The sequence below is a fragment of the Xyrauchen texanus genome, chromosome 25 (assembly GCF_025860055.1).
Source record: "Xyrauchen texanus isolate HMW12.3.18 chromosome 25, RBS_HiC_50CHRs, whole genome shotgun sequence".
Lineage (NCBI taxonomy): Eukaryota > Metazoa > Chordata > Actinopteri > Cypriniformes > Catostomidae > Xyrauchen > Xyrauchen texanus.
The window spans coordinates 32,677,803-32,691,295 of record NC_068300.1 but is presented as its reverse complement, the minus strand read 5'-3'; the positions used below and the strand labels follow the sequence as shown (position 1 = coordinate 32,691,295).

Here is a 13,493-nt window from a genome sequence, read left to right as displayed (position 1 = left end):
TTGCCATTTGCAGGGATAACGGTGCAGAGATAATGTGATTGTAAACACTAACTATAAATAACATTACATTACAGTGTCTTAATCTAAATTCCAATTTTCTATTGTGACATCACAACAAAAAGGAAACCAAGCACTCAATTTGTTTGTAGTCTGTTTCAAAATCATACATCCTGTTGTTCTGCTCACTGTTACATGCCAAAGCATCTCAAATGATCCAGTTTTAGTACCACACTGTTTAAATGACTTGAATCGATGTGAAGTCTTTCTTCCCTGCAGACAGTCGGGTCTCTAGAGACAAAGACCTGCTATACCGTCCTGTAAGGGGGTCATGGAGTTATGGAGCTCATCCAGAGATTCTGCAGATGTCTAGGCTGGGTGAAGTTGTGCATTCTGAGACATACAGTATGTGTTAGGGAGTAGACCTTGAAGAATTAAGGAGGGTGCATGTCTTTGCAAATCTTTGTGTGTGATGTAAGGCAATGAACATTCTCTACACAGCCCAACACAATTTTAAATCACAAGCTTTCAATTCCATTTAGAATTCCGATTTGACTCATTTGGGTGTATTTAAGTTAAAATGTCAATTTTACTTACATATGAAATAAATTCTCTCTCAGCTAAGGCCTTTAATTATAAAGGGGACCTTATAACTTGGTACATTTTGAAAATATAAAATGTACAATTATATTTTATCATTAGATTTTTAATCATTTTGGTCAAATTATTATTTTTTTTTAAATGTACAAATTCCATGTATTCCATCAGTAAATATGACGTCTAGAAATCGCATATATTATACTGCATATAAATATTTTGCATATAAATATTTTGTTACATTTATTGTTTACATGCATAATTTGTACTATTTACAAGTATTTACATTGATATGTAGAATAAGTTCTAGAACTGTACTGTCTCTTTAAGAATGGCAGTCGTTCGTGTCTCACAAAACTGTTTTGGTTGACCGCATATTAACATGGTCGCTTGGCTTCTTTCCCGCCTCCATGCAATGTGTGATTACAATTAAATGTTTCTTATTTTGTTGTTTTTAATCAACAACTGACTGTAAAGAACAGAAAGGAAATTAAAAGAGACATCTAAATTAGCTTCTGATAGGCTTATTGGATAATTAGAGTCAATTGGAGGTGTACCTGTGGATGTATTTTAAGGCCTACCTTCAAACTCTCTTTCTCTTTGCTTGACATCATGGGAAAATCAAAAGTAATCAGCCAAGACCTCAGAAAATAAATCTGGACCTCCACATGTCTGGTTCATCCTTGGGAGCAATTTTCAAACACCTGAAGGCACCACATTCATCTGTACAAACAATATTATGCAAGTATAATCACCATGGGACCACGCAGCCATCATACCACTCAGGAAGGAGATGCATTCTGTCTCCTTGAGATGAATGTAGTTTCGTGCGAAAAGTGCAAATAAATCCCAGAACAACAGTAAAGGACCTTGTGAAGATGCTGGGGGAAACAGGTAGACAAGTATCTATATCCACAGTAAAACAACTCCTATATCGACATAACCTGAAAGGCTGCTCAGCAAGGAAGAAGCCACTGCTCCAAAACAACCATAAAAAAACCAGACAACAGTTTACAGTGCACATGGGGACAAAGATCTTACTATTTGGAGAAATATCCTATGGTATAATGAAACAAAAATTGAATGGTTTGGCCATAATGACCATCATTATGTTTGGAGGGAAATGTGTGAGGCTTGCAAGCAGAAGAACACCATCTCAACTGTGAAGCATGGGAGTGGCAGCATCATGTTTTCAGGGTGCTTTGCTGCAGGACGGACTGTTGCACTTCACAAAATAGATGGCATCAGTAGGAAGGAATTTTTGTGGATATATTGAAGCAGCAGATCAAGAAATCAGCCAGGAAGTTAAAGGAGACCTATTATGCCCCTTTTTACAAGATGTAATATAAGCCTTAGGTGTCCCCAGAATGTGTCTGTGAAGTTTCAGCTCAAAATACCCCATGGATCATGTATTATAACATATTATAAATGCCTCTTTTGTGTGGAATCAAAATCACACTGTTTTCATGTGTGTCTCTTAAAATGCAAATGAGCTGCCCCGACTGTCACAAACGCTTTCGAGAGCACCTCCGCGGTCGGCCACCGGAGATCCGATTCACCTGAGTTCTAATTATCCACATACCGGGCTTTATCAATCCACAGCTGATCCCCATTTCATCTCCCTCTATTTAAGCTACACGCAGTCACACACTCTGGGCGAAGTCTTGTTTGTTCCGGCTACACTACTGAGCATTCTACTACCATTCCTGTTTGATTATCTGCCTACTGACCTTGCTTTCCCTGTTGACTACGATTGATTACTGCCTGCCTACCTGAACCTTGCCTGTCTCTTCGTGATTGCCCATTGCTGCCTGCCCTGACATCCTGCTTCACTCACAACGCTCCTACTCTGCCTACGTTTGCCCTGATTCCCCATTGCCTGACCATTGCCTGCATATATTCTGTGAGTTTCAATAAAACACTGCTTATGGATCCCAGCCTACCTGAGTCTTTGTTACAGAAGACTTCGCCAAACATCGATCCAGCGGTGATATCACGTATGACTGAAGAGCTAACCACCCATGCGAATCAGCTATCTGCACAACACCATCAACTCGGCCGTCTGACGACCGCCGTGGATGAAATTATGCGGGCTGTACAAGCTCTCAGCCAGCCAGCACGGTGCCCACCGCGCCTCCAGCCAGCCCAGCGGCCGACGGCGTTCCTCACTACCAACCGATCACCGGCCCTCGCCTCGCACATCCCGAGAAGTTTGACGGTACGCCCTCGAAGTGCAAAGGCTTCTTCATGCAGTGCACGGTCTTCCTCTCTCAACAACCGGCACTTTACCCCACCAATGAGAGTAAGATCCTCTTTGTATGTTCTGTGCTCACGGGCCGAGCTCTCGATTGGGCTACCGCGATCTGGACCAACCAGGGTTTCGCCCAGTCAACCTACAAATCCTTCCTGGACAGCCTGAAAACCGTCTTTGACCACCCTGAGAGCGGTAAGAGACCGGGCGAACAGCTGCTAGCCCTGCGTCAGGGAAATCGCACGGCAGTGGATTACGCACTTTCCTTCCGCACCCTCGCTACGCAGACCGGCTGGCCGGAAAGCCCCCTCAAGCTCCACTTTCGACAAGGGCTGAGTGCCGAGCTTCAGTCTGAACTGGCATGCCGCGACGAAGATATGTCTCTTGATCAATTCATCACTCTTGTCATACGCCTTGACAACCTCATCCGCTCCAGGCGGTCAACCTGGTGGTTCGCGCCGGCAGCTCCGACTCGCTTATTCCACGAGGAACCCGAATCGATGCAGGTCGGTCGGACCCATCTCTCTCACGAAGAGAAGGAACGCCGCCTCTCGCATAACCTCTGCCTCTACTGCGGCCAAGCGGGACACAAGGGGGGTTCTGTCACAAACGCTTTCGAGAGCACCTCCGCGGTCGGCCACCGGAGATCCGATTCACCTGAGTTCTAATTATCCACATACCGGGCTTTATCAATCCACAGCTGATCCCCATTTCATCTCCCTCTATTTAAGCTACACGCAGTCACACACTCGGGGCGAAGTCTTGTTTGTTCCGGCTACACTACTGAGCGTTCTACTACCATTCCTGTTTGATTATCTGCCTACTGACCTTGCTTTCCCTGTTGACTACGATTTATTACTGCCTGCCTACCTGAACCTTGCCTGTCTCTTCGTGATTGCCCATTGCTGCCTGCCCTGACATCCTGCTTCCCTCACAACGCTCCTACTCTGCCTACGTTTGCCCTGATTCCCCATTGCCTGACCATTGCCTGCATATATTCTGTGAGTTTCAATAAAACACTGCTTATGGATCCCAGCCTACCTGAGTCTTTGTTACACCGACATAGCTCTGGTCTCCGTGAATACAATCAGAGACAATGGTAACTTCAGCTGCATTAGCCGTGGAATCAGCTAACAAGCACATTCGGAAAGGCGGATTGCAATCATTCACAAAATATAAAGTGTGATACTTACATCTTCCGGATATAAAGCTGGAACATGAACATTTGGTACTGATCCATGCATGAGAATCACATTTTCTGAAAATCCTGCTTTATATTGACCCTCATATATCTCACCTATGTATGATAATAGGGTGGAGTCCGTCACCAGTCGTGGGAGAGGCCTGCTCTAACGTGACGTCACTTTAGAGCAGAAACGAAAGCCATTCATTTTGACACACTGTTTTTGATTAATAGAAATATAAGAAAGAGGAGTGGGTGGACTTTTAACCTTGTAGGGTGGTTGTTTACACACACTGCTGACTCACATTTATGTACAAACACTATATAAAAGTGAATTTTGCATAATAGGTCCCCTTTAAAGCTTGGTTATAAATGGGTCTTTCAAATGGACAATGACCCCAAGCATGCTTCCAAAGTTGTGGGAAAATGGCTTAAGGACAATAAAAGTCAAGGTATTGGAGTGGCCATCACAAAGCCCTGACCTCAATCTGATCTGATAGAAAATTTGTGGGCAGAACTGAAAAAGCATGTGCGAGCAAGGAGGCCTACAAACCTGACACAATTACAACAGTTCTGTCTGGAGGAATGGGACAAAATTCCAACAACTTATTGTGAGAAGTTTGTGGAAGGCTACCCAAAATGTTTGACCTAAGTTAAACAATTTAAAGGCAATACTACCAAATACTAACAAAGTGTATGTAAACTTCTGACCCACTGGGAATGTGATGAAAGAAATAAAAGCTGATATAAATTATTCTCTACTATTATTCTGATATTTCACATTCTTAAAATAAAGCAGTGATCCTAACTGACCTAAGAAAGGAAAAACTGTATTTAAATGTATTTGGCTGTATGTAAACTTCTGACTTCAACTGTAAATGTAAACTGTCTTCTTCTGCAGTCAGTTTTCTCTTTCAAGTCAACCACTGTCATAGTGTAGTTTGAGGAGAATCTTGCTAAGCAAGTTAAAGTTAGTTAAACTGTCATTATATTTATAGCTATATACCTGATTAATAAAATATCTGGTTTCATCTGGTACATCATTAGAATATACCTTTATCGCCCCTTGAATATGGAGGATTTGCTACCACCACAGTAACGCAAGAACACACTTTAAATATAACATCATGCTTGCAAAGCGCTGCTAAGCATTTGTTTATGCATTTGCATACTTGCACTTACGGAACAACTTCAAGTCAAGTCATTTCATAGTGTTTCCAAATGACAGGAGGTAATGTAACTAACACTGAGCGTGTGTGCATGCATGTTCTTACACTAATTATGCTAAATAATCCGACAATGTGTAAGGTCATGTATACGGCTTAAATGTTTTAACTTTAACGGGCTATGTTCAGAAACGATTTAAGCAAAAAACAATCGGCACATGTAGATTTTTGCCCATTAGCCCAATTTTGCATTGCATGTAAACATCTTTAGTGCCAATCTTACTGCCTTGTCCAATTTGCACAAGAATTTAGTGCATGAATGGTCAAGTTTTGATGTCAAAATCAGAGTATAATACAATGATTTCAAATATCACGTAAACACGGTTTTCTTTTGTTGTCTGATTTTTGAATAAGCTCATTTTTGGTTGTTATCAGCATATTGATGTGCATTTAAACACACTCACTGCTTGTGTTGATAAAGTGCTTGAGCCTTACTGGTGGAAGTACAGAAGACAAAAAGGATGGGAAACACTGGTATAGACTAAGCTTTTGGCCTTGTTCCACTTTCATGTTCCACCACTTCTCTCTCAGATCTGTGGCTGAGTTTGGTGTATGTTCTAGACGGATGCTCTGCAGCTCACAGGCATGCTGCACTTTTCCTGTCGAGCATTAACACCCTGTGAAACTGCACTTAGCTACACTAGACCAGAAACCAGGACTCAGTTTGGGCCAAAAGAGGACATGGAAAGCTGATCTCAGACCATTCTCAGACAAAAATATGTCAATACACATTAGCTGCGACCACTTACAAAAGTTCCTTCATTGGCACTGGGAAAAAACAATCTGTATGTGTCCTCCATATTCGCTGGTCTGCACTCCAGTCTGGCTCTACTGATATTTATTTCCTAGTTAATACCCATCTTCTGGCAAATCACAACAACAGACATCCGTTTCAGAAGCAGGAACTATGAATGCTTATCACAAACTATTAGCTTCAAAGACCTTTCTTGATATTGTATTCCCTATATAAACTCACTTAGCACTTTATTAGGAACACTATGTATTAATAAAGTGCCAGATGTGGTTTTCTGCTGTTGTAGCCCATCCACCTCAAGGCTCGACGTGTTGTGCATTCTGATATTATATTCTGCTCACTACAATTGTACAGAGCGGTTATCCGAGTTACCATAGCCTTTCTGACAGTTCAAACAAGTCTGGCCATTCTCCGTTGACTTTTCTAATCAACAAGGCATTTCCATCCACAGAACTGCCACTTACTGGATGTTGACACCATTCTGAGGAACACTCTAGAGACTGTTCTAGGAGAACAGCAGTTACAGAAATACTCAAACCAGCCCATCTGACACCACCAATCATGCCACGCTCCCAATCACTGAGATCAAATGTTTTCACCATTCTGATGGTCGATGTGAACATTAACTGAAACTCCTGTCTCTGCATTATTTCATGCATTGCACTGCTACCACATGATTGGCTGATTAGACAGTTGCCCGAATAAGTAAGTGTTCAGCTCATCATAATAATGTGCTCAGTAATTGTAAAGCAATATGTTGCATTTATTACATAGGGACTAGTGAATGAGTGAACATAAAAGAGATTTGGGACACAGCTTGCATGTGCACACACTAACCAAACTTTTTGACCAATGCAAGGTTTTTGATTTAGCTTCATTGGACATCAAGCGGAATCCCAACAAAGTACAAAACATTTTTTTGGTACAAAAACGAATACAAAAATGTAAACAATTAAAATGTAAAAATGTATTTACAACATACAAAATTACTAACATGGCAAACTCTAAATAGGCGAATTGTCTATTTGAGTTTCTAAATGTCTCTTGAATTTACATGGTTTCATGTTATTTTTTTGCATTGTTGTTTAGCACCCTAACAGAACAGACCCGAAAGCCATTTTAGGTCATGACGCACCAGTCAAGAACCACTACTGTTTAACATAGATATTAAAGCAACATTAAAGAAAACAACAGGATAATATTAATGGGCAAACCAAAATCTAGAAAGTGAACATTTACTTGTAGGCCAGATTTAAGGATAAACTAAAAGTCTTAAAAATGTAAGTGTCATTTTTTGTGAAAATCTTGACATCCCTTGCACATTCTTGGGTGCATGAGAGAAGCTCATTCACTATGGCCTACGTGTTCACGTGAAAACTTTTTAGTAGTTAGTTCACTGAAAAATTACTTAAATTGCTGGTTGTTTCTCACCAAAACCTATTGTATACTTTCAGAAGACTTGAAATATGATTCATGAGTCGCATGGACTAACTTTATGATACTTATAGGTCCTTCTTTAAGCTTTAAAGTGAGTCACTATCAACTGCCATTGTATCAAAAAGACAGACCCTGATATTCATTAAAAAACGTCCTTTTGTGTGAGGGTGAGTAAATTATGAGGTGAACTATACCTTTAGCACGTCAGGGGCTGAAGTGTGAGACCAGTGATGTTGATGTTCCATCACACTCATGCTCTTGATGTCAATGATGTCAAACACACACTATTATGTAGACACAAAAGTTTTATCGCTTTATTGGCAGCATTATGCTACCTATGGGAGATTATGGTGTTTGCATTTTAAGCACACTCTTAATGGCAGAGAACAGTCAAAGTGATTAGGCAATGAGAGTGATAAGGAGTGCAAATAGAAAAAGGCTATTATGCCCTTCGCCCTGAGGAAATGAATCAATATTGTGTAGTGTTATGGATGAAGCCTGTTAGTCTAATGCGTATCACAACAGGCCCCGAAATACTCCTAAGTGCTTAAATGCCTATTGAGTTTGATGCAGCCCACTCCTATTTCCTGACCATGTTGAGAAGTAATGAGAAATAGAGAGAGAGAGAGAGAGAGAGAGAGTTAGGGGTTCCTGTATTCCTGGATGAGGGAAATGGCAACATGAATCTCACTTTCTGTCATCCATGGTGGAAAGAGAGAAATTAGAGGGCTGTTCCACAGGTAAACCGCCTCTTCGCCAGCCAGATAACAGAAGATAATGTTGTCAATGTGTCCAACGCATGCTGTTGTTCTATTGTTCAATAGCTAAGGAGTGTTTGCATAAGTACAGCTGTGGATAACAACTCATATACACTCTTTACGTTTCCAAACAGCCTGAAAAAGAGACCTTTTTAAAGTTTCACAAAGAAAAACATCTATGTAGGGAAGACCAGGGTTGGTGGGCTACAGGGGTTGCTTGGCACAGAGTTCAAACCTGGTCATACTGAAATTATTTTCCAAAAAGTGTAACATCTAGATTTTCACTTTCTTGACCTACACTGATTGATTCTGTCAGGGCACCTGAATGTTAAAATCTGTTATTGTGAATTAAACTTTTCTTTTTATTTAAAACAAATATTACACTCGTCTGCTAAAAATTTTATAGAAATAATACCAAGAAATCTCTTTTTTATATATATCCATTTTAGTTAATAGAGATGCAGTAAGTATCAGCTATATTTTGTTTTAAGATATGTAAGCCTGTGATAAGCTATGCTAGCTGGCTAACATAGCGTTGTTGGCACATTGATTTTAAGGTTGGCACAATGGTTTTTTGGGTGGGTTATCACACTGGGTATAAAAAAGAATAGATAATAAATCACAGCCTTCATACACAAAACATATTACCTCTAAATATATACATATATAACAAAATTATGTATAATTATTATTATTTTTATATAGGCCTATTACACATAATTTCAAGCCAAGCCAATGATACAATTAGTTCCTTTCATTTATGTGATTAAATGTTTTTTTTTTATTATTTATATTTTATATAAATAAAATGTATATATTTATATGAAACAAGTTTATTTAAGTAAAGATTTAGATAATTTATATATGTTTATATAAGTAAAAATAGATCATATTAATTCAAAACTGTAATTGTTTATATATTAATCATAATCGTATTAATACAATTATGGCAGGGTTTCCCGAATTACTAAGTAGAACGTAATTTGCATTTAAGTAGTACTTAATCAATCTGACGCATTTCCCAAAAGCATCGTTATCGAACACTTTTGTAAATTAACAAGAGCTTTGAAACGCTCTTAAGTCCATTAAGTACAACTTAAACGTATCTTTCTCAAATCTTTCAGAGTTTATCAGAAACTAAGAGACATTTAATACATTATTTATATATATTTTGATAATTGCAAAGCCACTTTACACTATTTTAGAGGATAAAAAGTGTTGTTGAAAAATGACATTATAAACACAACAGGCAGTCTCCGCATGCACATGTGACGTGAATGATAGGTCTAAATTTGCATGACACATAATAGAGTATAAAGTTATATTGGCATTCTTTTATAAGCATAAGTTCATTACTTCATCCTGTTCTTTGTGCATCTGTTCAGTTTCCAGCCAAAGAAACAAAATTACGTTTTTTAAGTGCCTCAATAAGGTTCCATGTATTTTCCATGCTTGTCAGTATTTCCGCATTAGTTTTATGTTGAGAAGACAAACTCCTGGACATACTGGCCAAAGTTTCAGCACCTTTGGACCAGACAGCTCCCGTAGCAAAGCAATTAAGTTCTCATTTATAATGAGTGATCCACATGCTGGTTTGGGGAACAGACGTTACTCTATTGTAAAATAATGCGAGACTTTATTTAAGATGACCATTAAAGCTTAAGTTGCAACATTATCGGGAAACCCAGCCAGTATTAATGACATAATCATTACTTATCTTGATTATAAAAGACAAACATGTGTTGTTCTGTTGATCTGGTTTAAATAAACAGTTGTTTGTCTGTGTGTTGCTTCTCTCTTAAAACTATAGTGCTTTAACACTGTGCCAACCAACCCCACAACCCGTGCCAACCATTTATTGACAAAAGTAAATAAATATTTGGTGACATTGGACCATTTTAAACCCCTCAAAAGCTGTCTCACAAAGCTTTCTTCTGTCTCGTTGCTTCACTCTTTATATATTAAATATGCCATGACCTTATAGACAGGCTACAGTGGCTGCATATTTGACCACATGGCCAGAGTCTGTGTTGTGTGCCAGTCTGCCACAGCAGAATGCAAACACGCTCACTGTGGTTAAAGTGTTTGAACGGTGAAAGAATGGTTCAGTTTGTATGTTATTTATCCATTTTGTATAGACACTTTCCTCTATACAGTTTGCACAGGCGTGGTTTTAATATGCACGCCATGCACACCATGCACTCCTGCCACAGCTGATACCAGAGTGGATTCAAGATCAAATAACACTCGTACGCTTCTCTATATTAAGACAGATATGAGCTGAGAGAGAAAGAGGAAGTGAGAGAGAGTGAAAGAAAGAGAGAGAGGAAAACGAATAGTCCCCATGGTTTAGTGTGGAATATGTGTGACCGTGGGTAGAGGGAGAGTTTAGGGCACCAGATGCAGTGACTGTATAAAAATCCCTTAATAATTAATATTTCACAGGGCAAAAGGAGGAGAGAGGAGGAATGGAGATTAGATAAAGTCTACAAATGAATGGAAAGCCACTAATGCAGACTAGGTTAAAATGGCGCTGAGTGGTCAAAATGTTACACAATTTGACTGATTATAATTGTTGGGGATCCCCAAGATTGATACGTGATCTACATCTGTACCTCAAAATGAAAGCTCTCCAAAGGCTCTTTGCAGCACAGAAACCTCTTCTTATCAATAATTGGCTGTATAGTTCTTTGTACACTGTAAAACTTAAAAGATAAGGGAGACCGGGTTGGTTTGCACACTTTTGATTCTTTGTTGAATATCTTTGGTGGAACAAATGGTAAGATACCCCAAGTACACCCAAAATGCTATGGTTAGCAAACATCATTTGTTCAACAAAGTGAGCAATTAATTTCATGTGCAACATCTACCTGTCCTATCGTTAGCTCAAACTCCACTCTTCATCATCATAATAATAACCCCCAAAACTCCAACATAACAGAAACTATTCTAAATCTCAACTTTAAACACTAACATGTTTCCCTCTTTATATTCATCTTGCACAAAAACACATTAAATAATACTTCATTTGAACATTTACTCTCCCTAACGAGTCCTGTGCAAAGCATGCTGAGAAATGGAAATCCCCTGCCCAGTTCCATCAATGCTACATTAATGTAGAAAAAGTATTCATGTAGTCCCAACTTTAAGTATGGATTAAGTAAACATAAATTTTACAAATTTAAATGGATAGAAATAAAATCAATACAATCCACATAATATGGTGAAAAAGACAGTTCTGCATTCACTAAACCCTCTGTACAGAGCATATTCTCTCTCACACATACACAGTGAGCTTGAGCTCCAGTGTAAGAGGATTTCATTCATCCATATTCACCATATTGGACAGACTGTCTCAGTTTGTCGGTCAGCATGCATGCACTGGGGGGCATAAGCTCTAGGTGTGAAGTCACTTTCTTGGTTGAATGAAGTCCTTTCCGCTGCATATGGAATAACTTAACACTTAGAGATCACACCATTAATTGTGTTCTCAGAATGCTGCCACTTTGAATGGTGCTGCTTTATTGAAGGTGCAAATAATAAACTCAACGCACCGTGAAAGCATTAACCACAATATGTCAGATTAACTATTGCTATTGTCCTTGTTTTACAGAAAAATGCGATCAAAGTTAACAGACTGTCTGAAGTGCCTTTACAAAAAAGTATTGTGGCAGTACTATGGTACAGTGCTGGTATCAGATCGTCTATGTCATGGTACTGAGAGATTACCATCTTCATATGTGAGCGCATTTGCATAGTAATTCAAGGAACTTCAAAGAATAGCATGTTACTACCATGGTACATGCACAAACTACCATGGCAGTACTGTGGTTCCAAATTAAAAGAACATGGTAAAACCATGATAAATAATAATAATTTTAAAAAACATGGCAGTACCATGGTACATGTCCAACAAGCCATGGTAGTCCTATAGTACCACATCAAAGAAAACATGATACTACCATAGTACATGTTAAAAATCCATGGTAATATCATGGTTTATATCCACAAAATGTGGTACTACCATAGTACTTTTTATTACTTTTTGTTAGTGGTAGAGGACAAACAGCATTTAATTCACAACACACTTCAATTTAGCATTATTAATTTACCCTGTGCCACATTATATTAGGTGTCTTTAAATATGTACTACCATTAACATACAATACAGTGTACTTGTTGTATAGCGACATGTTGTTCTGCGAAATAATCACAAGATTCAAATTCGCTACAACTGAAGTTGAGGTATGGGTAGGTTTATGGGTAAGGTTAGGGTTTAGATTAGTTTTAGGGTTAGGTTTAGGATTAAGAGATATATAAAAATGCAGATACTTTAAATGTATGCATATGTGCATAACAAATATATTGTATGCTTAAGTACATAGTAGTTAAAAACACTTAATATAAAGTGGGTCCATTTACCATATTGTTCTTCCCTTTACCACCCCTCTCAAGAAAATACAGAATCAATAAAAACATCAATATGAGCTCAGAATAACCATTCAGTGATCTCAAGCCTACTAAAACAGCTCTGAGTACAGACTTCATTTGATTTGAGACCAGTTAAGGCTTATTGTCAAAAAACAAAACAAAAAAAAAAGCATAATGATTAAATCTAAATGGCATATGTGCTATAATATAATGATAGTTCTATAAAAGTGGCAAACATTATATCAGTCTAATAAAGTTACTACCAAGTAGCCAACCGTGCAGCACATTTAATATGCCTTTAAAATGGCAGTTGGACATCTTAAAGTCCATAATTGTAATTATTTAATGAGATTAGCAATGGAAACATGATGCGGTCTTACCGTGTGAGTTCACAGAGCCAGAGAGACTGATGCGGCGCGCAGAATCTCTGCCATCATCCTCTGTTGAAACACTTCTACTGTTCGCTGTTTGCAATCATCATGTGAAAGCTCATGATAATCTCTCCTCCGGTGCGCAGAGATGCAGGCTGAACATCATGGCTGGTGTTTTCTTCTCAGTTCAGCTGGTGTGAAGCGCACGCAGTGCCGCCTACTCTGTATTGAGTTGAGAGAGACGAGAAGCTGCGATGATCGCTCACTTTCTTCGGGTATATGGACCATGTGATGGAGAATTATCCCTCTATCTGCGAGAATCCGATCAGCGCCACCCAATGGGAAAAAACTGCACAATTTATGACTTCTGCCGTGGGGCGACGAAAGAGAAAGTGCATTTCAAAAGACGGTCCAGTTTTGACAGATGCAGTTAGAAAAACGTTAGAAATAAAACAAAATAATGTTGCCAAACGAAAATAAACATGTAA

General features: G+C 38.9%; 1 protein-coding gene across 1 annotated transcript in view; it reads right to left on the bottom strand.

The window, feature by feature from the left end:
* LOC127618435 (uncharacterized) overlaps positions 1-13,128 on the bottom strand; it is a 70,640-nt gene extending 57,512 nt beyond the window's left edge. Inside the window, exon 1 of the mRNA XM_052090866.1 lies at positions 13,015-13,128. The gene's annotated coding sequence lies outside the window, so the exon portion shown is untranslated. The remainder of the gene's footprint in view (positions 1-13,014) is intronic.
* Positions 13,129-13,493: the final 365 nt, after the last annotated feature.